The sequence below is a fragment of the Hyperolius riggenbachi genome, chromosome 7 (assembly GCF_040937935.1).
Source record: "Hyperolius riggenbachi isolate aHypRig1 chromosome 7, aHypRig1.pri, whole genome shotgun sequence".
Classification (NCBI taxonomy): Eukaryota; Metazoa; Chordata; class Amphibia; order Anura; family Hyperoliidae; genus Hyperolius; species Hyperolius riggenbachi.
In genome coordinates this window covers 20,171,688-20,199,342 of record NC_090652.1, presented here as the reverse complement: position 1 = coordinate 20,199,342, position 27,655 = coordinate 20,171,688, and the positions used below count along the sequence as shown (strand labels likewise).

The 27,655-nt window shown below is 46.6% G+C and overlaps 1 long non-coding RNA gene across 2 annotated transcripts; it reads left to right on the top strand.

Moving 5' to 3' along the window:
* LOC137525404 (uncharacterized) lies at positions 1–27,178 on the top strand. Of its 2 annotated transcripts, none has more exons than XR_011022917.1 (3): positions 1–75; positions 10,185–10,243; positions 26,784–27,178. It is a non-coding gene; the product is annotated as an uncharacterized lncRNA (long non-coding RNA). The 2 variants fall into 2 exon arrangements; XR_011022916.1 differs by lacking the exon at positions 1–75 and adding an exon at positions 192–340.
* The last annotated feature ends 477 nt before the right edge of the window (positions 27,179–27,655 follow it).

The following is a 27,655-nucleotide window of genomic DNA, read 5'->3' as shown; positions in this document are numbered from 1 at the left end:
CCCACATGAGACAATCTCTCCTGCAAGCAGCCAGAGAGAAGTGAACGACAAGTGTGTGTAACATGAGGATGTGATGTGAGTGACTGGCATGCACAGGAGAGAGTTTGCTGAGCTGATGGAAGCCTGCAGCGGCTGGACGGAGGCCGCAGGGCGACATTTCCCTGCACAGTTTATGCTCTCTCCCCTCTCTACCACCGGGATAGCATAGTAACCCCTTCACTGGACAGTGGAGAGGGCTCTTCAGTGCAGCCTCTCCTGTGCAGATAAGAGAGGAGATATCACGCTGCCTGGAGGAGCAGATGTGCCTGCTGGGAATACCTTCTGCTGCTTTACAGCCCGAGTATGTGGTGACCTGGGTCCCCTTCTGGCTTGTTCAGTGCACAAGGGCGGTGTACCGACGAAATAACCTACCCGTCGAATCAGCTTACATTCACTATCAAACGTATAGCAGGAGGGTTAGGGCGGCCGTGGGTGAGCACATTTGTACTGGGCATGTGACAATGGGCAGAAAACGAGCGGAAGGAGCGCCCGAGGGGACGAGCGGGGATCAATCCAGGCGCCGGAGGGGACAAGCAGGGATGCGCCGGGATCGAGCCAGCGGCTCAATCCGGCGCAACTATCTAACCATGTATTCTCAGCATCAGTTCTACTCGGCATGCATGATCGATCCTTTTTTGCACATGCCCAGTACAGACATACTCACTCACGGCCATGGTTGCACAGTGGAGAAACATTGGACCAAAGAGGGACCCAGCACTGGAATGGTGCACAAACATTTCTGGAGTGGCACACCTTGCCCGAGTGTTGGGTGCTGAACCTGGGTGCTAAGCCATGTCACCCAAATGTCAATAGGTGCAAATGAATTTAGGTCAGCACACCATCATCACAACGCAGTTTTTAATTTTATTGCATAAGTCAGCACAAGCTTGTGCGCGCCTGAAAACGCCATAAATCACCCATAATCCCTTATGGCAAAATCCATGACTTTCTAGGTCGTGGATGTTGCTGCCCTAAGGAAGCAGAGCTTTCAGCTGCAGCCCTGCCTCCATGCGCGTCAATCCGCGCATATCTCCGCCGAGGTGGCGATGCGCGCTGATGGACGCGCATGGAGGCAGAGCTGCAGCTGAAAGCTCTTCCTCTATGCGGAGGGAGCCCCGCGATGTCCCTAAGGTAATTTGGGCTGATTTATGGCGTTTTCAGCCGCGGGGATGCAGCGTTTTAGGAAGGGCAATTAGGTTAAAGAGGTTTTTATAGTAAAAACCTTGTTTTTAGTAGACTTCAGATTCTCTTTAAAAGGACAGTTGTGAGCTAAAAAAAAAAAAAGCGATCTGCATGGAGGAGGCTGGAGGAAGCCCCAGGTATGTATAAAACTCCATGTGTGCTTGCATGTGGAATAACGTGCACTTTTTTTTTTTATAGCTGCTAATGTAATTGATAGCAAAAACACACACAGTGCTGCACTCTGCTGTCAGTTATTTTTTGCATGCGGAAAACATGTTTAAAGTGTACCTGATACTGGGGAGGGGGAAAGATTCATACATACCTGAGGCTTCCTCACTGTCCTCCCGGGACACCTCGATCTGCTGCTAGGGTCCTCTGAAGTTCAGCTTTGCATTCACCGCCATCGCACTCCTAACTCCAGGAGCGTTCTGCACCTGTACTGTAGTACTGCGCAGGCACTGTATGCTCCTGGTGACGGGAGCACGATGGGGAGCGGGAACGTGGCCGAGCCGCGCATGTGCAAAGGCCATAGCGGCAGATTGAGGCAGGCCAGGAGGATGGCAAAGGAGCCAAGGGACTGGAGAAGGCTCCAGGTATGTATGACTTTTTTTCCCCCACCACTGTCATGTTCCCTTTAAAGTGGACCTGAACTCTTGCACTTGACGGAAGAAAAACATATAGAAACTAGGCCTAAGGCCTGTTTACAGACGGGCGCTAGACTCTTCCTGAATAAGCCGCCCGCCCCCCTGTCCTTCTGCTCCTGCCGGCTACACATGCGCAGTAGCCAGAAAACACGGACAGGAGGAGGATGACGCAAGGACGGTTAGGGTTTATTATATAGGATGCACCCTGTATGTATTTAGAGAGTTTAGCCTGACTTATTACCCATCATTTGTGTCTAATCACAAGTAATAATTTGATCTATCCCCTGTGTCACCTGACTGCCACGGCAGATAAGATCATTTGAAAGCACAGGATAATTACAGGTCTGCTTCCATGAAAGCAGGAAGTAGAAACAGATTTATTGCAGGATGTGTATCAGCTGTAACAAAGAAATGTTTTTCTTTAAAAGTTATGCTGTTGTACATCGTTTAGAGCATAGAGGAAGTTCTGACTGAGTTCAGGTCAGCTTTACAGGCACCCTTATCAGACGCCGTGAGTATGCATAGAAGCATAATCACGGCTATTTGGTTAAGAGGAGACACTCACTGGCCCCTTAAAGAGACTCTGAAGTCTCTAAAAAAATGTATTTTTATTTAAGAATTATGATGAATACCTTAGCCCTAACTAAACCGCCTCATCCCCGCCGCTTTAAACTATCTAAATCCCCCCTAACGCGCCCTCCCTCTCCCCTGCAAAATCCACAAATTTCTTGGCCGTGGATTGCCAGCATTAGCTTCCGTGTGAGGCAGGGGTATGAGCTGCAGCTCTGCCTCACACGCGTCTGTCAGCGGCTGATCTCCGCCTCTCCCCCGCCCCTCAGTGAAGGAAGGCTGAGAGGGGAGGGGGAAAGGCAGCGATCCGCCGCTGACAGACGCGTGTGAGGCAGAGCTGCAGCTCATAGCCCTGCCTCACATGGAAGCGCTTCCCGGATTGCCCCCCGGGGTGTTCGGGGGGATTTAGTTAGGGCTAAAATATTAAACATATTTATTAAATAAAAATACGTGTATTTTTTTGAGACTTCAGAGTCTCTTTGAGGTGTGTACACACGTACTATTGTAACACGAGTCCGTCAGACCTTCCCGCTGGGCGGACGTTCTGCCGACAGCAGGACGTGTGTACAGTCTGTCGGCAGACTGATAAGGGCCCTTTTCCACTAGCAATCGCTAGCGTTCACGCTGAACGCTAGCGATTGCTGAATCGCAATTACCGGCGATTCCCCGACGTTCGCGGCCGCGATTTTGCTATGCTATGCACTGCATAGCAAAATCGCGGCAAATATCGCTCCGCCGCGTGTTCGCGTTCCCGGCAAAAACAAATCGCGGTAGTGGAAATGACCTACCGCGATTCCTATGTTAAAAAGCAAACCGTAGTGATTGTAAAATCGCTAGCGGTTTGAGTTTGTGCGATTCAGCCAGCGCAAACGCGCTGGTGGAAAAGGGCCCGACAGATTTTTTTTTTTTTTTTGACAGATCCACTCAGCACTTACAAATGACAACAAATTTGTTTTATCAATATTTGGGCTCCTCGTTCCCCCTTGTGTTTCTTTGTCACAGCTGATACAAATTCTACAATAAATCTTCAGTGTTTCTACTTCCTGCTTTCATGGAAGCGGAAATATTGTTAGGGCCCGTTTCCACTATCGCGAATCCGCATGCGGGCAACGCATGCGGATTCGCACAGTCAGTACAAGTGGATGGGACTGTTTCCACTTGTGCGTTTCCCCGCACGTTTTTCTGTGCAGAAAAAATCTGCAGGGTAGGGGCCTCAAAATTCGCCTGCGTGTGGAATGCAGGCGAATCGCACACAATGTATTTAATAGGGAAATCGCATGCGTTTTCCCCATGCGTTTTTTGCCGCGATTTCGCATGCGATTTCGCATAGGTACCCATGTTAATTCACACAGGCAGTGACATGGTAAAAATCGCATACAGCCTTACCTATGCGAAATCGCATGCGAAATCACGGCAAAAAACGCATGCGGAATCGCACCCGCATGCGATTTGCCTGCGGTGATTCGCCGGCGATTTCGTAACGCTATAGTGGAAACGGGCCCTTAACATTCTGTGCTTTCAAATGACCTTATCTGCAGTGACAGTCAGCTGACCCAGGGGAGAGATCAAATTACAGTTGTGATTAGACACAGATGAGGGGGAATTAGACAAGCTTGCCTCTCTAAATACATACAGGGTGCATTTCTCTGTTTTATTTCTGTCCTGTTCAAGAGTTCAGGTCCACTTTAACCACTTGAGGACCACAGTGCTAAACCCCCCTAAAGACCAGGCCATTTCTTACTAAAAGGGCCACTGCAGCTTTAAGTGCTCGCTTCAAGGCCACACAACACAGCACACAAGTGATTCCGCCCACCCCCTTTTTCTCCCCACCAACAGAGCTCTGTTGGTGGGGTCTGATCGCCCCTCAGATGTTTATTTTTTTTTGACAAATATTTATTTTTAATAAAAAGGTGTATTTTTCTTTAATTTTTCCAAACTTCCCTCCCTCCCCCGGCCAGCCTATCACAGCGATTGGCTGTGATAGGCTTCAGCCTATAACTGCCCATCGCTCCTGTGTCCCACAGAGGGACAGTCGTTTCACACGGCTGTCCCCACTGCAGCGCTGCTCGAGGACTGAAGGCTGGGCGGAGCTCTGCCTTCCAAGCGGAGATGCACCCGCATCCACGCGCGCGATCTCCTGCAGTAGCCGGCCCCAGGAAATGGCGTTAGGCGGTCCTGGGGCTGTCGCCACGGTCACGCCCATTGGCGTGATGTGGTTGTTAGGTAGTTAAACAATACTAGTTGCCTGGCAGTCCTGCTGATCCCTTTTGCTGCAGTAGTGTCTGAATCACACACCTGCAACAAGCATGTGGATAATCCAGTCAGAAAGACCTGATCTGCATGCTTGTTCAGGGTCTATGACTAAAAATATTAGAGGCAGATGACCAGCAGGACAGCCCGGCAAATGGAAATAGGGAAATATTTTAAATGTTGCAATAACCGTGACAAATGGGCAAATAAAATGTGTGGCTTTTATCTACAGTAGAACGTTTTATTTTATGACTAGAATGGCCGAAAACTGAAATATTTATTTTCCACTTTTTTTTTTATTATTCCCATTAAAATGCATTTAGAATAAAATAATTCTTAGCATAATGTACCACTCAAGATGTAGATGATTTGTTGTGATAAGTAGTGATTAAGGGTGCATACACACATCAGACTATAGTCTTTGGAAACTGAAAGATCACAGACCAATCTTACCACCCTTCATGTAGTATGAGAGCCATACTCTACACAGTCTATTCTATGGGGCTGAACTCCCCATCAGACAGAAATCTTTGCAAGATGCTGCACACACAGATGCTGTACAGACACAAAAGATCTGTTCCTACCAAAAATCCATTCCTGCAAATTGCAATGATAGTCTATGAGATCTGCAGATCATCATACACACATGATTTAACTGACATTCATCTGCAGATCAAGCAATCATCCACAGATCTGAAAATCCATCCTGGTGGATCTGATCTGCAGATGAATGTCAGTTAAATCATGTGTGTATGATGATCTGCAGATCTTATAGACTATCATTGCAATTTGCAGGAATGGATTTTTGGCAGGAACAGATCTTTTGCAGATACTGATCTTTTGTGTCTGTACAGCATCTTTGTGTGCAGCATCTTGCAAAGATTTTTTCTGATGTGGAGTTCAGCTCCATAGAAAAGACTGTGTAGAGTATGGCTCTCATACTACATGGAAGGGGGTAAGATTGGTCTGTGATCTTTCATTTTCCAAAGACTATAGTCTGATGTGTGTATGCACCCTAAGTTATTGGTGAAAGAAAGGGAGGAGCGCTGAAAGGTGAAAATTTCTCTGGCCCTAAAGGGAAAACACCCCGCAGTGGTCAAGTGGTTAAACACGTCCTTAAACCAAGCACTCCACTCTGGCTAAGAAGAGGATGTTTTTAATGCCAGAGAGGGTAGATCAGGCCTGAAGCCGCTATTATCTGTGTGAATAGTGAGATTCAAACAGACAAAAGGCCAGGATCCAATCAGCCGTCACTTGGTTGAGTGATAAAAATCACAGCAGTTCTTTTATATTGTAACAGCTTAATACTTGTATTAATTGCTCCTCCAGCTTTCATGAAAAGCACAACGTGACCTTAAAGTGTACCCGAAGCAATAGCGCATACTTACCTAAGAAGGGTGAATCCTCTGGATCCTATAGAGCAATCATTTGCAAATTCTGACCCGGGGTCCACATATGGCCCGCCGAGCCATTTCTGGTGTCTCCCAAAGCTCTTTGCAGTTGTTAATTCCATGTGGCCCACAGGCTGTAGCTGCGGTGCCGCATGCAGGGGTGTACGTAGCAGCAATCAGCAAAAATGAGTTTAATTTTGCTAGTTTGGCCCCCTAGCACTCTCAAGAACAGCGATATGGCCCTAGGCCTCAAAAGTTTGGACACTCCTGCTGTAGAGGCTTCCCATTGCATCCTCCAGTCCCCTGTTGCCAAATGCAGGCTCTCGGAAGAGGGCTTTATGGTAGGAACTTCAGGCCTGCGCACCTCTTCAGGCATAAGCGGGGGTGTACTGCGCCTATTGTTGCAGTACGGCCACACTCAAGCTAGAAGAGGAGGGCAGCCCAAATGTTAAGGAGGGTCCCGGCGAGCTGCGGCTGGAGCCAAGAGGATCCGGGAAGCCTCTATAGGATTCAGAGACTTTCCTCTTCCTCACTTTAAAGTGTCAATATACTTAAAGTGGAACTGCACTCTTACGCAGGGCAGAAGGAAAACAGAGAAGAATGCACCCTGAGTGTTATTAGAGAAAAGAGCCCGCCTAATTTCCCCTCATTCAAGTGATCACAAGTGTAATTTCATCTCTCAGCTGTGTCAGCCCAGGAATTTGTCAATCTCCACAGACACCGCTAATATGTAAACACGGGATGTTAACCCTTTCTCCGCTTCCTTAAAAGCATGAAGTAGACACACTGCAGATTTATTGTAGGACCTCCGTAAGCTGTTATAAAGAATTGTTTTTCTTTAAAGGTTATTATGTTGTTGATTATCTTTTAGAGCAGAGAGGAAGTTCTGAGTGCAGGTCCGCTTTAAGTGTGTTAAACCACTTAAGGACTGTAGGCTTACACCCCCCTAGTGACCAGGCTAATTTTTACAAATTAGGCCACTGCAGCTTTAAGGCCTTGCTGCAGGGCCGGACAACTCAGCTCACAAGTGATTTTCACCTGCCCCCGCCTTTTCTGCCCACTAACAAAGATTTCTGTTGGTGGGCTCTGATCGCTGCCAGCATGTTTATTTTTTTTTTATTTGTTTATACATTTTTTTTTTTATAAATTTTCCTATTTTTTTTACCCCCCCCCACCCTCCCCCCGCCAGCCCGTGGCAGCGATTGGCTGTTATAAGCTTCAGCCTATGACAGCGGATCGCTCCTGAGCCTCATAGGGGGACAGCGCTGCCGTACATCGCAGCGCTGCAACATGTAAATGGTGGTTTTGCCATCTAGCAGTCTCCTAGCGGCGATCTCATCGGCGCATGTGATCCCCTGCAATTTCCGCCCCCAGGACTTCATGCCAATTGGCGTTGAGCGGTCCTGGGGCTGCCGCTGCGTTCACGCCAATTGACGTGGAGCAGTCGGCAAAAAGTTAAAATTAGCTGCATATCCTAGCTTGTAAAGGTGTGAGGTGGGGTCTGCATGGATGGATCTTGTTTTCCCAGCATATCCCACAGATGTTCTGTTGGAATTTCAAAACCAAAGACCAAGTCACCATCTTCCATTGCTCTATGGTCCAGTTCTGACTCATGTGCCCATGGTAGGTGCTTTCAGTGGTCTACTGGGATCTTCCTCATAGGCAGCCCCATATTCAGCAAGCTGCAATGTCAGGATACTGTTGGCTCATGACCAGTTATACGTTTTCCAGCAGTCCGTGCTGCAGTGGTGGGATAAGGCCACAGGGGCTAGCTTCATTTCCCCACAAACCTTGTCAAGCCCTGGGCAGCCATGGCATGTTATCCGTTGACCAGCTGTCTTTCCTTGGACCACTTTTTATAGGCATCGACCAGTGGATACCAGGAACACCTTGCAAGACCTGCTGTGTTGGAGTTGCTGTGGCCCGGTCATGCTCTGGGGGTGCTTCTCTTCAGCAGGGACAGGGAAGCTGGTCAGAGTTCATGGGAAGATGGATGGAGCCAAATACAGGGCAATCTTGGAAGAAAACCTCTTGGAGTCTGCAAAAGACTTGAGACTGGGGCGGAGGTTCACCTTCCAGCAGGACAACGACCCTAAACAAAGCCAGAGCAACAATGGAATGGTTTAAAAGAAAACATAGCTATGTGTTAGAATGGCCCAGTCAAAGGCCAGATCTAAATCCAAACGAGAATCTGTGGCAAGATCTGAAAACTGCTGTTCACAAACGCTGTCCATCTAATCTGACTGAGCTGGAGCTGTTTTGCAAAGAAGAATGGGCAAGGATTTCAGTCTCTAGATGTGCAAAGCTTGTAGAGACATACCCTAAAAGACTGGCAGCTGTAATTGCAACAAAAGGTGGTTCTACAAAGTATTGACTCAGGGGCCCGAATAATTACGCATACCCCCCACTTTGCAGTTATTTGTAAAAAATGTTTGGAATGATGTTTGATTTTCGATCCACTTCTCACATATACACCACTTTGTATTGGTCTTTCATGTGGAATTCCAATAAAATTGATGCATGTTTGTGGCAGTAATGTGTCAAAATGTGGAAAACTTCAAGGGGGCCGAATACTTTTGCAACCCACTGTATACTGGGCACATATACCCCTGGCTACATATACTGGGCACATATACCCCTGGCTACATATACTGGGCACATATACCCCTGGCTACATATACTGGGCACATATACCCCTGGCTACATATACTGGGCACATATACCCCTGGCTACATATACTGGGGACATATACCCCCTGGCTACATATACTGGGGACATATACCCCCTGGCTACATATACTGGGGACATATACCCCCTGGCTACATATACTGGGGACATATACCCCCTGGCTACATATACTGGGGGCATATACCCCCTGGCTACATATACTGGGGGCATATACCCCCTGGCTACATATACTGGGGGCATATACCCCCTGGCTACATATACTGGGGACATATACCCCTGGCTACATATACTGAGAACATATACACCTGCCTACATATACTGGGGACATATACCCCTGGCTACATATACTGGGCACATATACCTCTGGCTACATATACTGGGGACTACTATACTCATGGCTACTTATACTGGGGACACCTATAGACCTGGCTACCTATGCAGGGGTACCTATTTTGGGGGGAACTGCTGTCAGATTATCTGCATTTTTGTGGAACCGCTGTTATGTATTTTGGGAAACAGCTGCCAGATTATGTGTATGTTAGGGGAATGGCTGCTGCCAGATTACGTGTATTTTGGGGAACAGCTGCCAGATTACGTGTATTTTGGGGAACATCTGCCAGATTATGTGTATGTTAGGGGAACAGCTGCTGCCAGATTCAGCGTATTTTGGGGAAATGTTGCCAGATTGTGTATGTTTGGGGGACCACTGCTGCCAGATTATATGTATTTTGGGTGTTACGTGCATTTTGGGTGATCCGCTGCCAGGTTTCGCATATTTTGGGGAACTGCTTCCAAATTATGTGTATGTTGGGGGAACTGCTGCTGCCACATTGTCTATTTTGGGGGAACCACTGCCATATTATCTGTATTTTGGAGGAACTTCTACCAGATTGTGTCTTTTTGGTGAAATGCTGTCAGATTACATCTATTTTGTGGTATACACTACGGCAGAGCTCAAACTTCCCCGGCAGACCTTTTACATCACTGCTAAGGTCATGTATATTTGGCCCCACCCATGACCACGCCCACATCATGCTTAACCACGCCCGTTTTTGGGCGCTACGCGTGGGTTTTCCAGGTGAGTCCACTCACCTCTTTTCCCAGGACTAGACTCCTGTGTGTAATGCTGGGTGCACACAATACAATTTCCTGTTAGAGCGACAGGTAATCTGAAGGGGAGCTACATTATGTGGTGTACATGTCCAAACTACTCACCATTGATAACGGGAATGATTTTTCAGATCATTACTACATAAAATAGATCCTGTAATTGATCTGGAGCAGATCGGATAAGTCTGGTATAATCGGTGCGACCTCTCGATCTGATAGGAAGTGTGTCCCTAGCATTTCATGCTGGCTTTGTGTCTGTAACCCATCTTGACACATATTTTATTTATTCTATTCTCTCTTTTCCTCCTAGCTGAGAGCGCCACCTTGTGTCTTGTAAAAAATGCCGTGAAGACCTTTGTGGATCTGGGGGTGAGTGTAAAATTTTTTCTACTAGTGTTGCAAAGATAGAAATGCACACAAAGGCCTGGTGCACACCAAAAACCGCACGCAGATCCGCAAAACGCTAGCGTTTTTTCTTATGTTTTTGTGCGGTTTTGTGCTGCGGTTTTTGGTATAGCAGATTAGGGTTGCAACAGTATGAAATTCCACGGTATGATAACCGTCAAAAAAAATACCACGGTATGATGGTATTAGGTATTAAACAATTATTTGGACCTGGGCCCCACCCCCTTACATTAAATAATGTGCCCCCACCCGCCAGTAATAGGTGGCTGCAGCATAGGTATCCAGGGATAGGTGTAGCCAGTGGTAGGTGGCCACAGCATAGGTAGCCAGGGATAGGTGTAGCCAGTGGTAGGTGGCCACAGCATAGGTAGCCAGTGGTAGGTGGCCGCAGCACAGGTAGCCAGTGGTAGGTGGCCGCAGTGTAGTAGGTAGCCAGGGATAGGTGTAGCTAATGGTAGGTGGCCGCAGCATAGGTATCCAGGGATAGGTGTAGCCAGTGGTAGGTGGCGCAGCATAGGTATCCAGGGATAGGTGTAGCCAGTGGTAGGTAGCGCAGCACAGGTAGCCAGGGATAGGTGTAGCCAGTGGTAGGTAGCGCAACATAGGTAGCCAGGGATTAGGTGTAGCCAGTGGTAGGTGGCGCAGCACAGGTAGCCAGGGATAGGTGTAGCCAGTGGTAGGTAGCGCAACATAGGTAGCCAGGGATTAGGTGTAGCCAGTGGTAGGTGGCGCAGCATAGGTAGCCAGGGATAGGTGTAGCCAGTGGTAGGTGGCGCAGCATAGGTAGCCAGGGATTAGGTATAGCCAGTGGTAGGTAGCGCAGCATAGGTAGTCAGGGATTAGGTGTAGCCAGTGGTAGGTGGCGCAGCATAGGTAGCCAGGGATAGGTGTAGCCAGTGGTAGGTAGCGCAGCATCGGTAGCCAGAAATAGGTGTAGCCAGTGGTAGGTGGCTCAGCATAGGTAGCCAGGGATGGGTGTAGCCAGTGGTAGGTGGCGCAGCATAGGCAGCCAGGGATTAGGTGTAGCCAGTGGTAGGTGGCGCAGCATTAGGTAGCCAGGGATAGGTGTAGCCAGTGGTAGGTGGCGCAGCATTAGGTAGCCAGGGATTAGGTGTAGCCAGTGGTAGGTGGCGCAGCACAGGTAGCCAGAGATAGGTGTAGCCAGTGGTAGGTGGCGCAGCATAGGTAGCCAGGGATTAGGTGTAGCCAGTGGTAGGTGGTGCAGCATAGGTAGCCAGGGATTAGGTGTAGCCAGTGGTAGGTGGCGCAGCATAGGTAGCCAGGGATTAGGTGTAGCCAGTGGTAGGTGGCGCAGCACAGGTAGCCAGGGATAGGTGTAGCCAGTGGTAGGTAGCGCAACATAGGTAGCCAGGGATTAGGTGTAGCCAGTGGTAGGTGGCGCAGCATAGGTAGCCAGGGATAGGTGTAGCCAGTGGTAGGTGGCGCAGCATAGGTAGCCAGGGATTAGGTATAGCCAGTGGTAGGTAGCGCAGCATAGGTAGTCAGGGATTAGGTGTAGCCAGTGGTAGGTGGCGCAGCACAGGTAGCCAGGGATTAGGTGTAGCCAGTGGTAGGTGGCGCAGCACAGGTAGCCAGGGATAGGTGTAGCCAGTGGTAGGTGGCGCAGCATAGGTAGCCAGGGATTAGGTATAGCCAGTGGTAGGTAGCGCAGCATAGGTAGTCAGGGATTAGGTGTAGCCAGTGGTAGGTGGCGCAGCATAGGTAGCCAGGGATAGGTGTAGCCAGTGGTAGGTAGCGCAGCATCGGTAGCCAGAAATAGGTGTAGCCAGTGGTAGGTGGCTCAGCATAGGTAGCCAGGGATGGGTGTAGCCAGTGGTAGGTGGCGCAGCATAGGCAGCCAGGGATTAGGTGTAGCCAGTGGTAGGTGGCGCAGCATTAGGTAGCCAGGGATAGGTGTAGCCAGTGGTAGGTGGCGCAGCATTAGGTAGCCAGGGATTAGGTGTAGCCAGTGGTAGGTGGCGCAGCACAGGTAGCCAGAGATAGGTGTAGCCAGTGGTAGGTGGCGCAGCATAGGTAGCCAGGGATTAGGTGTAGCCAGTGGTAGGTGGCGCAGCATAGGTAGCCAGGGATTAGGTATAGCCAGTGGTAGGTGGCGCAGCATAGGTAGCCAGGGATAGGTGTAGCCAGTGGTAGGTAGCGCAGCATAGGTAGCCAGGGATTAGGTGTAGCCAGTGGTAGGTGGCGCAGAATAGGTAGCCAGAGATAGGTGTAGCCAGTGGTAGGTGGCGCAGCATAGGTAGCCAGGGATAGGTGTAGCCAGTGGTAGGTAGCGCAGCATAGGTAGCCAGGGATTAGGTGTAGCCAGTGGTAGGTGGCGCAGCATAGGTAGCCAGGGATAGGTGTAGCCAGTGGTAGGTAGCGCAACATAGGTAGCCAGGGATAGGTGTAGCCAGTGGTAGGTGGCGCAGCATAGGTAGCCAGGGATAGGTGTAGCCAGTGGTAGGTGGCGCAGCATAGGTAGCCAGAGATAGGTGTAGCCAGTGGTAGGTGGCGCAGCATAGGTAGCCAGGGATTAGGTGTAGCCAGTGGTAGGTGGCGCAGCATAGGTAGCCAGGGATAGGTGTAGCCAGTGGTAGGTGGCGCAGCATAGGTAGCCAGGGATAGGTGTAGCCAGTGGTAGGTGGCGCAGCACAGGTAGCCAGAGATAGGTGTAGCCAGTGGTAGGTGGCGCAGCATTAGGTAGCCAGGGATTAGGTGTAGCCAGTGGTAGGTGGCGCAGCATAGGTAGCCAGGGATAGGTGTAGCCAGTGGTAGGTAGCGCAGCATAGGTAGCCAGGGATTAGGTGTAGCCAGTGGTAGGTGGCCGCAGCATAGGTAGCCAGAGATAGGTGTAGCCAGTGGTAGGTGGCGCAGCACAGGTAGCCAGAGATAGGTGTAGCCAGTGGTAGGTGGCGCAGCACAGGTAGCCAGAGATAGGTGTAGCCAGTGGTAGGTGGCGCAGCATAGGTAGCCAGGGATAGGTGTAGCCAGTGGTAGGTGGCGCAGCACAGGTAGCCAGGGATAGTGTAGCCAGTGGTAGGTAGCGCAGCATAGGTAGCCAGGGATTAGGTGTAGCCAGTGGTAGGTGGCGCAGCATAGGTAGCCAGAGATAGGTGTAGCCAGTGGTAGGTGGCGCAGCATAGGCAGCCAGGGATAGGTGTAGCCAGTGGTAAGTGGCGCAGCATAGGTAGCCAGGGATAGTGTAGCCAGTGGTAGGTAGCGCAGCATAGGTAGCCAGGGATAGGTGTAGCCAGTGGTAGGTAGCCAGGGATAGGTGTAGCCAGTGGTAGGTGGCCGCAGCATAGGTAGCCAGGGATAGGTGTAGCCAGTGGTAGGTGGCCGCAGCATAGGTAGCCAGGGATAGGTGTAGCTAGTGGTAGGTGGCTGTAGCATAGGGATACGTGTAGCTAGAATTAGTTGGAGAGCCAGAGGGAGTGAGAAGGGAGTCAGGGGACAAATACTCACTTGTCAGCAGCAGCAGTCCTCAGTCCTAAGTGCTTCATTCACTTAGATTGCAGAGACGCTGGGCGGGAACGAGCGTCATTGATGACGCCAGCACAGGACTACTCAGGAGAAGTGCTCTGCATAGGGCGCCGCTGGTGGGAGCCTGGGAGGAAGTCTCTGCATTCCAGCAGCCGCGTCCTCACTGGACGCGCGTCATATCCGGCGCCTGAGAGCCGACTCGCTGAGTGGTGACGGGCGGCGACAGGCGGCAAATGCGGAAGCGGAAAAACCGGTATTTTGACAAAATGATAACCATGCACATTGAAACCGCGATATATCACGATACCGGTATATCGCGACAACCCTACAGCAGATTACAGATATTGTTACAGTAAAGCTGTTACTGAACAGCTTCTGTAACAAAAACCGCCTGGCAAACCGCTCTGATGTAGCATTTTTCAGAGCGGTTTGCGTTTTTCCTATACTTTACAATGAGGCAGAAACGCCTCCGCAATCCAAAATCTGTAGCAGCCCGGGAGTATGCGTTTCTGCAAAACGCCTCCCGCTCTGGTGTGCACCACCCCCATTGAAATACATTACCCTAGCATTACCACATCCGCAATCGGATCTGAAAACGCGACCGAACCGCTCTGGTGTGTACTAGGCCAAAATACAGATTCCACATTGTCCAATAATGCAGGTGAAATCATGTGTAACGGGGTGGAAAAGCTTGATCAGCTGTGGCTCATAATCAGAATGGTTCTAGGATTCCCCTCTGTCAGCATTGTATAACATGCACAACTTTCTCCATGACAACAAGCCTACAGCTGGAATGGCGAGTCTGCTTTTGATATTGTGATAAAGCAGCCTCAGATTATTCCTTGCTCATAATTCCAATTAAAATATATTACTGATTCCTCCACAGAGAAGATGCGAGAACCCTGCGGCTACTCTGACTTTGTGTTATATACCCATCCGCTGTGTATGGGTTGTTACATGACTAGTAGATCAGATATGATTGCTTTTTCCCGGCCATTGCCCCTCCTGCTTCCTGCACACAGACAAGAACAGGAAGTGATGTGCAGGAAGCACTGATAAGGCAGAACTACAGATCTCAGATGTGAGTACAGCTTTTACATTGGGCTCTATTCACAAAGATGAAAAAATACCACAAAATTTTACCGAAAAATTTCCGCCAGCGGTAAACTCCGCATTTTTTCCACATTCACTAATATTTTCCGCATGTTTTCCGCATGCGGTAAAAAGATGCGTAAACAGCCATTAAACGTGCGGAAAACATGCGGTAAAAAGGTCGCATGAAAAAGTGTTTTAAAAAAAAAATGTTAAAGTCCAGAAAGCACAGCCCATAAGCCTCCAGACTTCATTAAAGTCAATGGGATGCGGAATATATCACCTACTACTTGTAGGTGATAAAAAAAAAAAAATTGATAAATAATGACGAAATGATGCGCCTGTTTTGGGAATTTTTTTTTTTTTTCCAGAAAATACCGACTTTTGCGGAAATTTTTCCGCATGAATCCCGCACTTTTTCCGCATTCAGAGAAAACATGCGGAAACCTTTGTGAATGTGAACTTGCCGATGTTTTGGTCGCAAACTTCCTGCATGTACTTTAACGCATGCGGGAAGTCATTGAGAATAGAGCCCAAAGTGTTGGGCAGTAGTGGGGATTGCTGGAAGAGGCATGGAGAATCTGGTAAGGTACACAGATATTACCACTAGTGTGCAGTGTACAGGCTGCAGTGGAGGTTCTAGTAAACTGTAGGTAACTGGGGAAGTTCAGTATTGCATTATTATGTTATTTGTAGAGACTTCATCTGGGGATGGTTTAGTACATATGTGCACACTCATCCTTTAGCTTTTGAAAAAGGTTACATAGTAGTTTTGAATGAGGGAAGGGTTTGAAGCTCTATAGGAAAGTTATTACTGTCTGTGTCCCTGTTGGCAGATATCATGCCTGATGCTTACAAGTGTAACAGGGACAGTCTATGCAGCAGAGGCAAAGACAGCTATAAATGTTATAACCTCCGTCTAATTTTTATTACGGTCTCCCATGCTCTGTGCATGGACACAATGGTGTTCCGAATGTCAGTGGGACAGTATGGCCTAGTGCACACCAGAGCGGTTCGGCTGCGGTTTGCGATCCGCTTGCGGGTGCGGATCCGCTAGGGTAATGTATTTCAATGGGCTGGTGCACACCAGAGCGGGAGGCGTTTTGCAGAAACGCATACTCCCGGGCTGCTGCAGATTTTTGATTGCGGAGGCGTTTCTGCCTCAATGTTAAGTATAGGAAAAACGCAAACCGCTCTGAAGAACGGCACTTCAGAGCGGTTTGCCAGGCGTTTTTTGTTACAGTAGCTGTTCAGTAACAGCTTTACTGTAACAATATATGAAATCTACTACACCAAAAACGCTTCACAAAACCGCAAAACGCTAGCTGAAACGCTACAGAAAAAGAAGAAAAAGCGTTTCAAAATCTGCTAGGATTTTGCGGATCTGCTAGCGGTTTTTGGTGTGCACCAGGCCAAAATGAGGAAAAATCTATGGTATCTAAGTTTAGTTGCAAGGTACAGTAAAACCCCCATTATCCATAACTCGGTTAACCAGAAACATATCCTGGCCTTGCAGGATGCATAAATGACTTTTATACTTCTTTATACAGTAATAGACCTCCGTTACATTAAAGGGACCCTGAGCAGTAAGGAAAAAATGAAATCCGGACGTACCTGGGGCTTCCTCCAACCCCCCATAGCCCGCAAGGTCCCCTGGCGTTTTCTTGGTCCCTTCCATGGTCCTGGTAATCCGGCGACTTCAGCTGAATGTGTGCACCGTATTCCTCATCACGCTGGTCACCGTAAGTCCTGCACATGCATGGTTCAGTCTTTAGTGAACTGCGCATGCGCAGGTCTCTTACGGCAACCGGCTTGATGGCGCGTGGGTGCGCACCTTCAGCCGAAGTCACCGGATTACTGGAGCCGTAGCAGGACCATGACTGTCAAGGAACCGGAAACTACTTATCTGGCATCAGCTAATCCCTGTTGGTGCTGGATGATGGGGGTTTTACATGCAGAGATTTTAGAGTCAGCAGTCAGATTAGTAATCATTCCCAGAAAAACTATATTCCAGCACTTCAAATCAAAATAATACTTCATAAATAAAGAAAGCTTCCAGCGAGCTCATCCTGTTCCAGTAGCAGCCCCTTCTTTGGTTCCCCTGCTTCCTTTGAAGTGTGTTGCCCGAGGACAGCAGCTTCTTTATTTTTTTTTTTTTATAAAGGTTAAGGCCTCATTTCCGGTTAGTGTGCTTTTGTCCGCTTTTTATCAGCACATCAATGTTAGGCCTCGTTCACATCTATGTAGCGCAGATGGCCGTGTGATCGGAACGCAACGGGTGTGATTGCCTGCCACCTGCGCTGCTACCCGCTGCTGATCCCATTTTTAACAGTGAATAGCTAAGCTCTGCGCTTGCGGGCAGAATGCATGCAGCAGTACGCAAGTGCATTGTACTGCTGCGCAGCACCTATTTATTTCCTTTTAAACAACACCAGTTGCCTGGCAGTCCTGCTGGTCTATTTAGCTGCATGCTATTTTTTCTGGTGTTGTTATTCAGACACTACTGCAGCCAATCTTGTCAGATCTGACAATAATGTCAAACACCTGATCTGCTGCATGCTTGTTCTAGTATTAGAGGCAGAGGATCAGCAGGATAGCCAGGCAGCTGGTATTGCTTAAAAGGAAATACATATGGTAGCCTCCATATACTTCTCACTTCAGTTGTCCTTTAACAGCAGATCTTTATTAAAAATCCTGATTCCTCACTGGAGATGCTTCTTCATCTCTAGAAATGCTTCAGTTAGGGCTCGTTTCCACTGTTGCGGTGCGGAATCGCCTGGATTCCACCGCAGAAGAAATCGCATGCGGCTGCGTTTCCGCATGCGGATTTAGCCGCGATTTCGCATGGCAAGGAGCCAGGCGAATTTAACCATGTCACTGCCTGAGTAAAGCTCCATAGCAAACCATGCGAAATCGCAGGGAAATCCGCATGACAAAGCCGCATGCGATTTCCCTATTAAATGCATTAGCGGCGATTCGCCCGTATTCCTCCCGCACGCGAAATCTGACGGCTCTGCCGTGCAGATTTCTGCCGCACCAAAAAACGCTCCCGCCGCCGCACAAGTGGAAACAGCCCCATCCACTTACATTGACTATGCGAATCTGCATGCAGAGCCCGCATGCGGATTCGCTATAGTGGAAACGAGCCCTAACACTTTTGGTGTTGATGATAATCTCTGTTTCTGTTTGACTTTTGGCCACTTGTATGTTTGTGATAGACCATTGCTTCTTTGTTGTTCTCAGCATTTCTCACTTACCCCTCATTTGTTGCTGGTGTTGTACCTATCGCCACATTGACAACAAGGCAAATACATCTGTTTGTCAAAGCATCAAAAAATACTTGTTGCTTAGGTTTGTTTTTTATTGGTGTCTTCAGTAGAAGCCATTGAAGCTTCTGTTCACCATCACTTCATCTTTAGATGTTTTCAGTGGGGTTTATTGTCCACTTGTAGAGAAAAACATGGATATGGAAGCTGCAGAACAGATTTACATGTCATTTTACCACCTGTATAATGAGTATTGGGGTACTACGGTGGTGGAAAAGTAGTTTTCATATCCTTAGTTTAGTCGTGTACCCGGGTGTCTTGTCTGCCACAGAGATGGTGCGTACAAACCTTTTGCATTCACAGTGGTCAGTTGCATAATGCACCTGTTATGACTGAACTGCAATGGGGACTGGACATAAACTTAAATACAAGGCCTGCATGCAGCCAGTTAGGATAACAAGATCTGTTACAGCGCAGAGACGTGAACAGGCACATAGAATTGTATGGGCAATTAATTAACATGCAGAATTATTCTGCAACTGCACTGTGAACTAGCCCTTAAGGTGCATACACACATCAGACCGTAGTCTCTAGAAAATGAAAGATCACAGACCAATTTTACCCCCTTCCATGTAGTATGAGAGCCATACCTACACAGTCTATTCTATTGAGATGAACTCCCCATCAGATAGAAATCTTTGCAAGATGCTGAACAGAAAGATGCTGTACACATTCAAAAGATCAGTATCTGCAAAAGATCCGTTCCTGCAAAATGCATTCATAGTCTATGATATCTGCAGATCCTCATGCACATGTTGTTTAAAGGGACTCCGAGCAGTGCAGAAACTATGGAAAGATGCATATCATTTTAAAGCTCTCTTTTTCCTCTTTCCAATAATATATAAAACACCACCCTACGTCTTTTAGTTTTCGCTATTTTCGCGATTTAAATTGCCGCGGCCGCGAATTCGATCGCGAAAATAGAGAAAACTAAAAGGTGTAGGGCAACGATTTAGGTGTCGCCAGAAAGAGGAGAAAGAGAGCTTTAAAATGATATCCATCAAGCCATAGTTATATTGTATTACACAGGACGACACTTTCCCCAGTGTCAGCAGCTCCATTCTGCTGAATGCAGCTGCTGACTTTGACAAAAAGTCGCCCTGTGTAATACAATATAACTATGGAAAGATGGATATCATTTTAAAGCTCTCTTTCTCCTCTTTCTGACGATACCTAAATCGTTGCCCTACGCCTTTTAGTTTTCTCTATTTTCGCGATCGAAATTGCGGCCGCGGCAATTTCAATCGCGAAAATAGCGAAAACTAAAAGGCGTAGGGTGGCGGTTTATATATCATTGGAAAGAGGAGAAAGAGAGCTTTAAAATGATGTGCATCTTTCCATAGTTTCTGCACTGCTCGGAGTCCCTTTAACAGACAATCATCTGCAGATCTGAAGATCCATCCTGGTGGATCTGATCTGCAGATGAATGTCTGTTAAACAAGGCGTGTATTGAGATCTGCAGATATCATAGACTATGAATGCATTTTGCGGGAATGGATCTTTTGCAGAAACAGATCTTTTGCAGATAATGATCTTTTGAATGTGTGCAGCATCTTTGTGTGCAGCATCTTGCAAATATTTCCATCTGATGGGGAGTTCAGCTCCATAGAAAAGACTGTGTAGAGTATGACTCTCATACTACATGAAGGGTGGTAAGATTGGTCTGTGATCTTTCATTTTCCAAAGACTATAGTCTGATGTGTGTATGAGCCTCTAGTGTCACCAGGAAGGATAGAGGTTGATCATTCTCTGTGACTCTCCAATGGTGCATGTTTTACAGGCAACCTCACCTATGCACAGGTGGCATAATTAGTGTCTCAGCTACATGGAACCCACCTAGCGGAGACACTGATCACCCCACCTGTGCATAGGTGAGGTTGCCTGTAAAACATGCACCGTGGGGGAGTCATGAGGACAGGTTTGAGAAACACTGATCTACAGCTTTGCCTGGTCTAAGATCTATGTACTATTGTTATAGCGACAACTCTTTACAGACACCCTGGGATACTATAGAGGAAGGATGAGGACACCTTGGGGCTTGCTGGGACAGTAGGTAGGATCAAGAGAGGAGCTGTGTGCTCGCATGAGATGATCTGGCACCACAGATCTTTTAGTGAGATATCGGTACAGCTGTACATGCTCTAGAGCAGGGCTTTTAGTTTCAAAAGTTTTTATTGAAATATATAAATGATTGCAAAATCGCAGTTCAAAAAGCCCTTAACATAGGGCATTACATTACATAAACAGGATAGAAAAGTAGTGGTACATTTTGGTCGAAGCATTGATATTGGTACGCAGATAAACACAGTTGGTTGGTTACAGACAGTCGTTTGGTTTACAATTGTATTTAGGGGTATATACAGGTTTTTCTGCGGTGTTGCAGAGTGATACTCAGAAAGAAAGGGCACAGGATCGAAGACCCAACGTGTGGGAGCAAGAAAGCCAGGGCTGCCAGGTTCTGGTAAAGGCATCTGTATTGTCATTGATTATAGCTAAGGTCCGTTCTGAAATTAGGATATCGCTAATAATATGATCTGTAAGGTCCATTGACAGTGTTGGTTGCCTCCATTGGCGTGCTATGTGCATTCTTGCGGCCTTGGCTATATGCTGAGAGAGCCTATGTTGGGGGAAACTCCAACCAGGGGGTTTGTCTCCCAATAATAGGAGTAGGGGATCTGGTGAGAGAGATCTTTCTAGGGCTGTGCTTAGGATAGAAGTAACTTGGTCCCAGTATCTTTTTACAATGGGGCAGAACCACCATATATGGTCAATAGTCCCAGGCAAGCCACACCCTCTGAAACATAGATGGGTGTTAGTCTGTGAGATTGCATGCATTTTGGTGGGGGTTATATAGGTTCTGTGTAATATTTTGTAGTTGGTCTCAATATGAGAGAAATAGTTGCTGCCTTTTGTGAGGGTTAAGCAGCATTTGGACCAGCGTTTAAGGGTTAGCGTGATACCTAAATCTCTCTCCCATTGTAGCATTGTACGGGTTTTTGTGAGTTCTACTGGTTGTGAGAGCTGGGAGTAGATATATGAAATAAGGCCTCCTTCTAAAGGGTGTAGAGCACACCAGGCTTCATAGGTGGTCCTGGGGGGGAATATTGTGTTGTTGGGGCATGTTGATTTTATAAAGTGGAAGATTTGTATAGCGTGGAAGTATTCAGAGGGTGGGAAAGAGGTAGTGTTTTTAAATTGCTCCCAAGTGGGTGATTTGTCGTTTACTAAGAAGTTTTTGACAGCAACATACCCTTTTTCTGTCCACCATTTGAATGCCCCTTGCTCTAGACCAGGAGGGAAGTTAGGGTTGCCTATCAGAGGCATCTGGAGGGGGATCTCTGACTGCAATCCTTTTTGGAGTTTAAGTCTATTCCAGATCGTTAAAGAGTGTGCTGTTAGTGGGGAGATTTTTTGGTATCTGGTTGGGGATATGCGTGGCGACCATTGGAGAGCAGGAAATGTGACTGGTTGTAGTAGGCCATTTTCTATTTCAGCCCATAGGGGAGGGTTGAGATCAGCGTGTATCTGGGCTATTTGTGCTATCTGCGAGGCTTGATAGTAACTAAATAGATCTGGTACTCCCATTCCACCTCTGTCTCTGTTCGTATACATTATTTTTTGGTTTATCCTAGCTCGTTTATTGTTTGTTATAAACTTGAAAATGGAGAGTTGCAAATCTTTGAGGGAGGTTTTGGTAACTAGGACTGGTAGTGTTCTGAACAGGTAAAGTAGACGGGGGAGCGGGGTCATTCTGATCGCCTGGATTCTGCCAGTCCAGGATAAGGTGGGCGAATTCCACTTTAGTAGATCTTGCTTTAGTGAGGCCAGCATTGGTTTATAATTTAGGTTGAAAAGTTCTTTGGGGTTGGTAGAAATTTTAACTCCAAGGTAGGTAATATATTTGTTTTGGAGTGAGAGGCCTAGGGAGGAAGTAATAGCAGTAGCCTGTGTTTTGGTTAAATTGGCAAAAAGCACTTCAGATTTGGTAATGTTAAGGGAGAGGCCAGAGACCTTGCCAAATCTTTTCATTAGGTCAATTAAGTTAGGCAAGGATGTATGAGGAGATGTCAAAGTAAGAAGCAGGTCGTCTGTGAACAGATTGGCTTTATATTCCGTTCCAGCAACTTATATACCTTGGATGTCGGTTGTGGCTCGTATCTTGGCTGCCAGCGGTTCTATAGTCAGAGCGAAGATGGCAGGCGATAGGGGACAGCCTTGTCGCGTCCCTCTTTGAATGGGAATTGTGGTTGGTATGTTGGAGGGGAGCTTTAGTTGGGCTGAGGGGGTGGAGTACAGGGTTTGAATGGCCTGAAGGAAGGAGCCTCCTATACCCGCTTTTTGGAGAGCCTGTAGCATATATGGCCAGTCGATTGTGTCAAAGGTCTTCTCCATGTCGAGCGAGACCAGAGCCAAAGGAAGCTTATTGGAGGCAGCGACATGGAGAAGGTCCACGACCTTTCTGACATTGTCAGAGGCCTGTCGTTGTGGGATGAACCCCACTTGGTCTCTGTGGATTAGTGGGCCCAACACTCTATTTAATCTCGAGACTAGAATTGATGTGAATAGCTTATAGTCTAGGTTGAGTAATGAGATAGGCCTGTAATTTTTAATATCCAGAGGGTCCCTTTTCGGCTTAGGGATCACTGCAATAGTGGATTGTAAAAATTCGGGGGCAAGCGGTTTGCCGTCCAGGGTAGCATTGAATAGTTTGACAAGATAGGGGGTTAGAATTTTCTTACATTTTTTATAGTATATGGCCGAGAAGCCATCTGGCCCAGGAGCCTTACCTTGTTTCAGGTGTTTAATAGCTATTTGGACTTCCAGTTCTGAAATTGGCAAATTTAGAGCTAGAGCTTTTTCCGGGTGGAGGTATGGGGTTCTTAGGTCATTTAAAAATTCAGAGGGGTGGGTTAATGGGTCATTATTTTCCTTAGCCGCATATAGGGATTGGTAGTATTCTGCAAATTCTTTGTGTATTTTTAATGGGTCAGAGGTGACTGCTCCTGATTTAGTTCTAATTTGGTGAACTTTATTAAGGGATTGGGTCTGGCGTAATTTTCTGGCAAGCCATGTGCTTGGCTTATTGTATTGAGCGTATATTTTTGATCTCGTCCAACGAATCGCTTTCTTAGTGCGGTTTGATAGTATGATATTTATTTGCGATTGAGTGGTCTCTATTTGATTCTGGAGATATCTAGAGCGTTGGAGTGCATGAGCTAAGCGTAGTTGAGTTAGTTTGTGTTCTAGAGTACGTTGTTTTTCAGTTATAGATTTTTTTACTTTGAGAGGCTATTTTGATTATCTGTCCTCTTATTGTGGGTTTGTGAGCTAGCCATAGTATATCTGGTCTGATATCAGTGGTATCATTAATTATGAAATATTCACTGAGACGCTCTTCTAGATCAAGTACTATTTCACCATCCGCCAGTAGGCTTTCGTTCAATCTCCATGGGGGGCGAGTTAAGGGGGTGGTAAGAGAGGCGCAGGCTGTCCAAACAATATCGTGATCCGACCATGCGCTAATGACATGTCTCGAGAAGGTTAAGTTAGGTATTAGAGGGGTTGACAAAAGTATCATGTCTATTCTGGAGTAGGTGTGGTGAGAGGGGGAGTAAAAGGTATAACCTCGCGCAAGGGGATTGTATTCTCTCCATGTGTCTATGAGGTGAGCTGAGGTTAGGAGTTTATTTAGTAGTGTAGATTGTTGCTTCTGTTTTGAGGATGGTGTGGCATGTGATCTATCTAGTGTAGAGTTTATGGCTATGTTAAAGTCACCTGCCCAGATAACTGAGGTGTTAGGGTATTCGTCTAGTAATTTCAGGATATCTCTAAGGGGGGTTAGGGGGGATTCTGGGGGTGCGTATAGATTAATTATGCATACCTAGAGGGATTGTATTGTCCCAAAGAGGGCTACATAGCATCCTGCTGAATCAGTCACAGAGCCGGGCTTTTCAACCCTGTCCCCAAGTACCACCAACAGTGCATGTTTTATGGAAATCCTCAGAGGCAGTTAATCAGCTCTGCTGAGACACTAATTACCTCACCTGTGAATGTGTGTGTGGTTTTCTGCAAAACATGCATTGGTAGGCCTAGTGCACACCAAAAACCGCTAGCAGATTCGCAAAATGCTAGCGTTTTTCTTATTATGAAGCGCTTTGCGGTTTTGTGTAGCATTTTTGTGTAGCAGATTACAGATATTGTTACAGTAAAGCTGTACTGAACATCTAAAACGCCTGGAAAACCGCTCTGATCTGGCGTTTTATCAAGCGTTTTTCCTATAGTTAACATTGGAGGCAGAAACGCCTCCGAAATCCCAAAAATGCTGCAGTCCGGGAGTTTGCGTTTCAGCTAAAACCGACCCGCTCTGGTGTGCACCAGCCCATTGAAATACATTACCCAAGCGTTTCCTCAGCCGCAAGTGTTCCTAAAAACGCAACCGAACCGCTCTAGGCCGCAGTGGTACTTGAGGACAGGGTTGAAAAGCCCTGCTCTAGAGCAGTGATCTGCAAACTTGGCTCACCAGCTGTTAAGGAACTACAAGTCCCACAATGCATTTGCCTTAATGAGTCATGATTGTGGCTGTCAGACTCCTGCAATGCACTGCAGGAAACCACAAACATGCACAGGTGAGGTAATTAGTGTCTCAGCAGAGCTGATTAACTACCTCTGTGGCTTTCCACAAAACATGCACTGTTGGTGGGCCTTGAGGACACGGTTAGGGAACACTGCAGTCTAGGGGATGATCAATGAGAATTTCTCCTTGCATTCAAATTTCATGTACATGTTATGCAGCTTGAACTTGGACCAATACAAATTGACAGGAAATTATTCTGACTGGTTTAATGTCAAGCTGCATATAGTTTACATGAAAATTGAATGCAAGGAGAAATTTGCATCTCATTATTCATCCTAACTGTACACATCCCAACTCTCCCAGAGGCGGCGAGGTAATCCTCATGGTACCCACAGAAGACCTAAACGGATAATTTAATTGATATTATTCCTCTATGAAATGAAGACAATGGTTCCAGTCTGTATACTGTGTATTAATGTATTTTCATACTGTAATTAAGAATCTTAAGTATAGATGTGATTACAATATTTACAGCAATCAGATCTGATAACATTTCAAAGTAAAATATAACACACAAGTGGTCTTCAGAGTATACAGCAACAATGCATCCTTTACCTTCATCAAGAATCATTTTTCCATTGGATAGAACAATGGGTTAGCTTTGAGTTTTTCAACTTTGAAGTTCAGATGTTCACATATTAGAAAGATGAACAAGCGTTCTGCTCGGTGGACAGCGAGTGTTGCGTTTCTTTCCCTGTAAAAGTAGGAATGCAACGCAATGGAAAAGTCTGACGCACTTTGAATGTCTAATGTATTGCTTTAGAGAAGGACTCCTATAATTGATGCAATCTCAAGATCACCGGAAATTCCTTATAAAAAAGCTTTATTGACACATATACAAAACAGGTATATCCAAAAATAGAAAATGTATAAAAATACAGTTCTTGAATATCAAACAGTGGGTCCTCATAGAGCCAAAAATAGGAACGATATCTAATTTGACTTGGAAAATGATTGTAGCTTTATGGGTATTTGTATTATTCAAGGCAACGACACACGTTCGTTTCGGGCTTTTATAACAATAAATATGCCCTTCATCAGGCCAAGATACCCAGCTCTGTATGGCTCAATCAGACGAGGAAAACCAAATAGGAATCAAATAATAATATACTGGGGGCGCCTGAACATACCAGGCGTACACAAAACCTTCCCAACTGCGAAGAAGACACTGAAGCGTTGGAACCCGTTTTGTATATGTGTCAATAAAGCTTTTTTTATAAGGAATTTCCGGTGATCTTGAGATTGCATTAACTATATGAGTCCTTCTCTAAAGCAATACATTAGTCATGGTGGGAAAGGTGGACTGCCCTTAAAAAGGACTGTGTTTTGATCCTTCACGATATAAAGGACCTTACCCAATAGTATCTTTTGCACTTTGAATGTCTCATAGGTGTTGCTTTGAAGGGTGACATTCCACGCTACAATGCAGCTTTTGCATCACACCACTATAAGCAAAGCCTAAGGCCTGGCACCCACTTGCAGCGTTTTTGTTTTCAAAAAATCCTTTCCGCCAACTGTGCCACGACTCTCATTCAAGTGAATGAGAGTGTGGTTTTCAAAACAAAAACGCTGCAAGTGGGTCCCAGGCTTGGAGTTACATGGAAAACTAAGGGAATGGTCACACTTGAGGCCGCAGGAAAATGGCAGCATTTTCTCACGGCTGAATCCGCATTCTTGGCCGGCAGCCAGCTGAGAACAGCTGACTGTATCGCACAACGCTTGCTATTTCCCCATTGCAGACAAAGCAACAGTGTCGGGCTTTTCCCCCACCGCAGAAAATCGCACAATGCTACCAGTGCACTGCGATTGCACATTGGGAAGCATTATGCGCGTTATCGCATTGCAGAAAACACCCACGATTTTAAGCAAGTGCTTTACATTAGTTCATGTACATAGAACATGTATATCTAATATTAAAAATAATGGTAATATTTTAAAATATCATCTGACTTCTCCCCTTCCTCTTTAGGTCTTTCAGGTCTGGAGAAAACCGCAACAACGTTCTGGAGCTGAGCAGCACATTCCTACCTCAGAGCAACCGCCGCAAACTCCCGGAGTTCGTCAACTTCATGACTCTGTAGATGCTGCGCGACAGTCGCTGGCTCCGCCCTCTTCCCGCTGCTGGGCGTGGCACTGTTGTCAAACCACGGCTGGAATTTCTGCACAGAAAAAGTGCCTACCATGACCGACCGGAGACTCCCAGCGACTCTTTACTGTGGCCATCGATTGCGTCCGACCGTTTCACTTTTATAGAAAAAACACTTACAACAGGCGACCTGCAGACACAAGAAAAATGACTTGTTTTCTACAAAAGTAAAATTCTATTTATAGACAATGCTGCCATTCGCACAGATTACGGCATTCTGAGGATTTTCAAAAACAATATATTTTTTTTTCTATCGTAATTAACGGTACTTGCTTTGCTCCTAATTATCTAACGTTTTATTTTCTGCCTATCCTGAGGGCTGAATTATTACTATTTTTTGTTTTTGCATCAGATGAAATACATATGCAGTATATTTGTATGCAGCCGGGGCTATTTTTCCCTGCTGCTGCTCTGGTTGTTTACGTTTTGTTTTTTTAACGTCCCCCGTGATTTGCAGTAAATCTGGTTCCCAGCTGATACAATACAAGCTGTACGAGAGGTAACAAGTTAATGTCTCATCACACAGAGAGAATATTCTAAAGGGCTGGTAATAACATTCAATATAAAAGCATTATGTTAAAGCACACCTGCATGCGGGAATTGAACTTATATGTAGTTTTAGCGGCATTGCTAGTTGTTGCCTGCATTTGGTATGGGCATTTATGGTTAAAAAAAAATGACAACCCCTGGCTGGC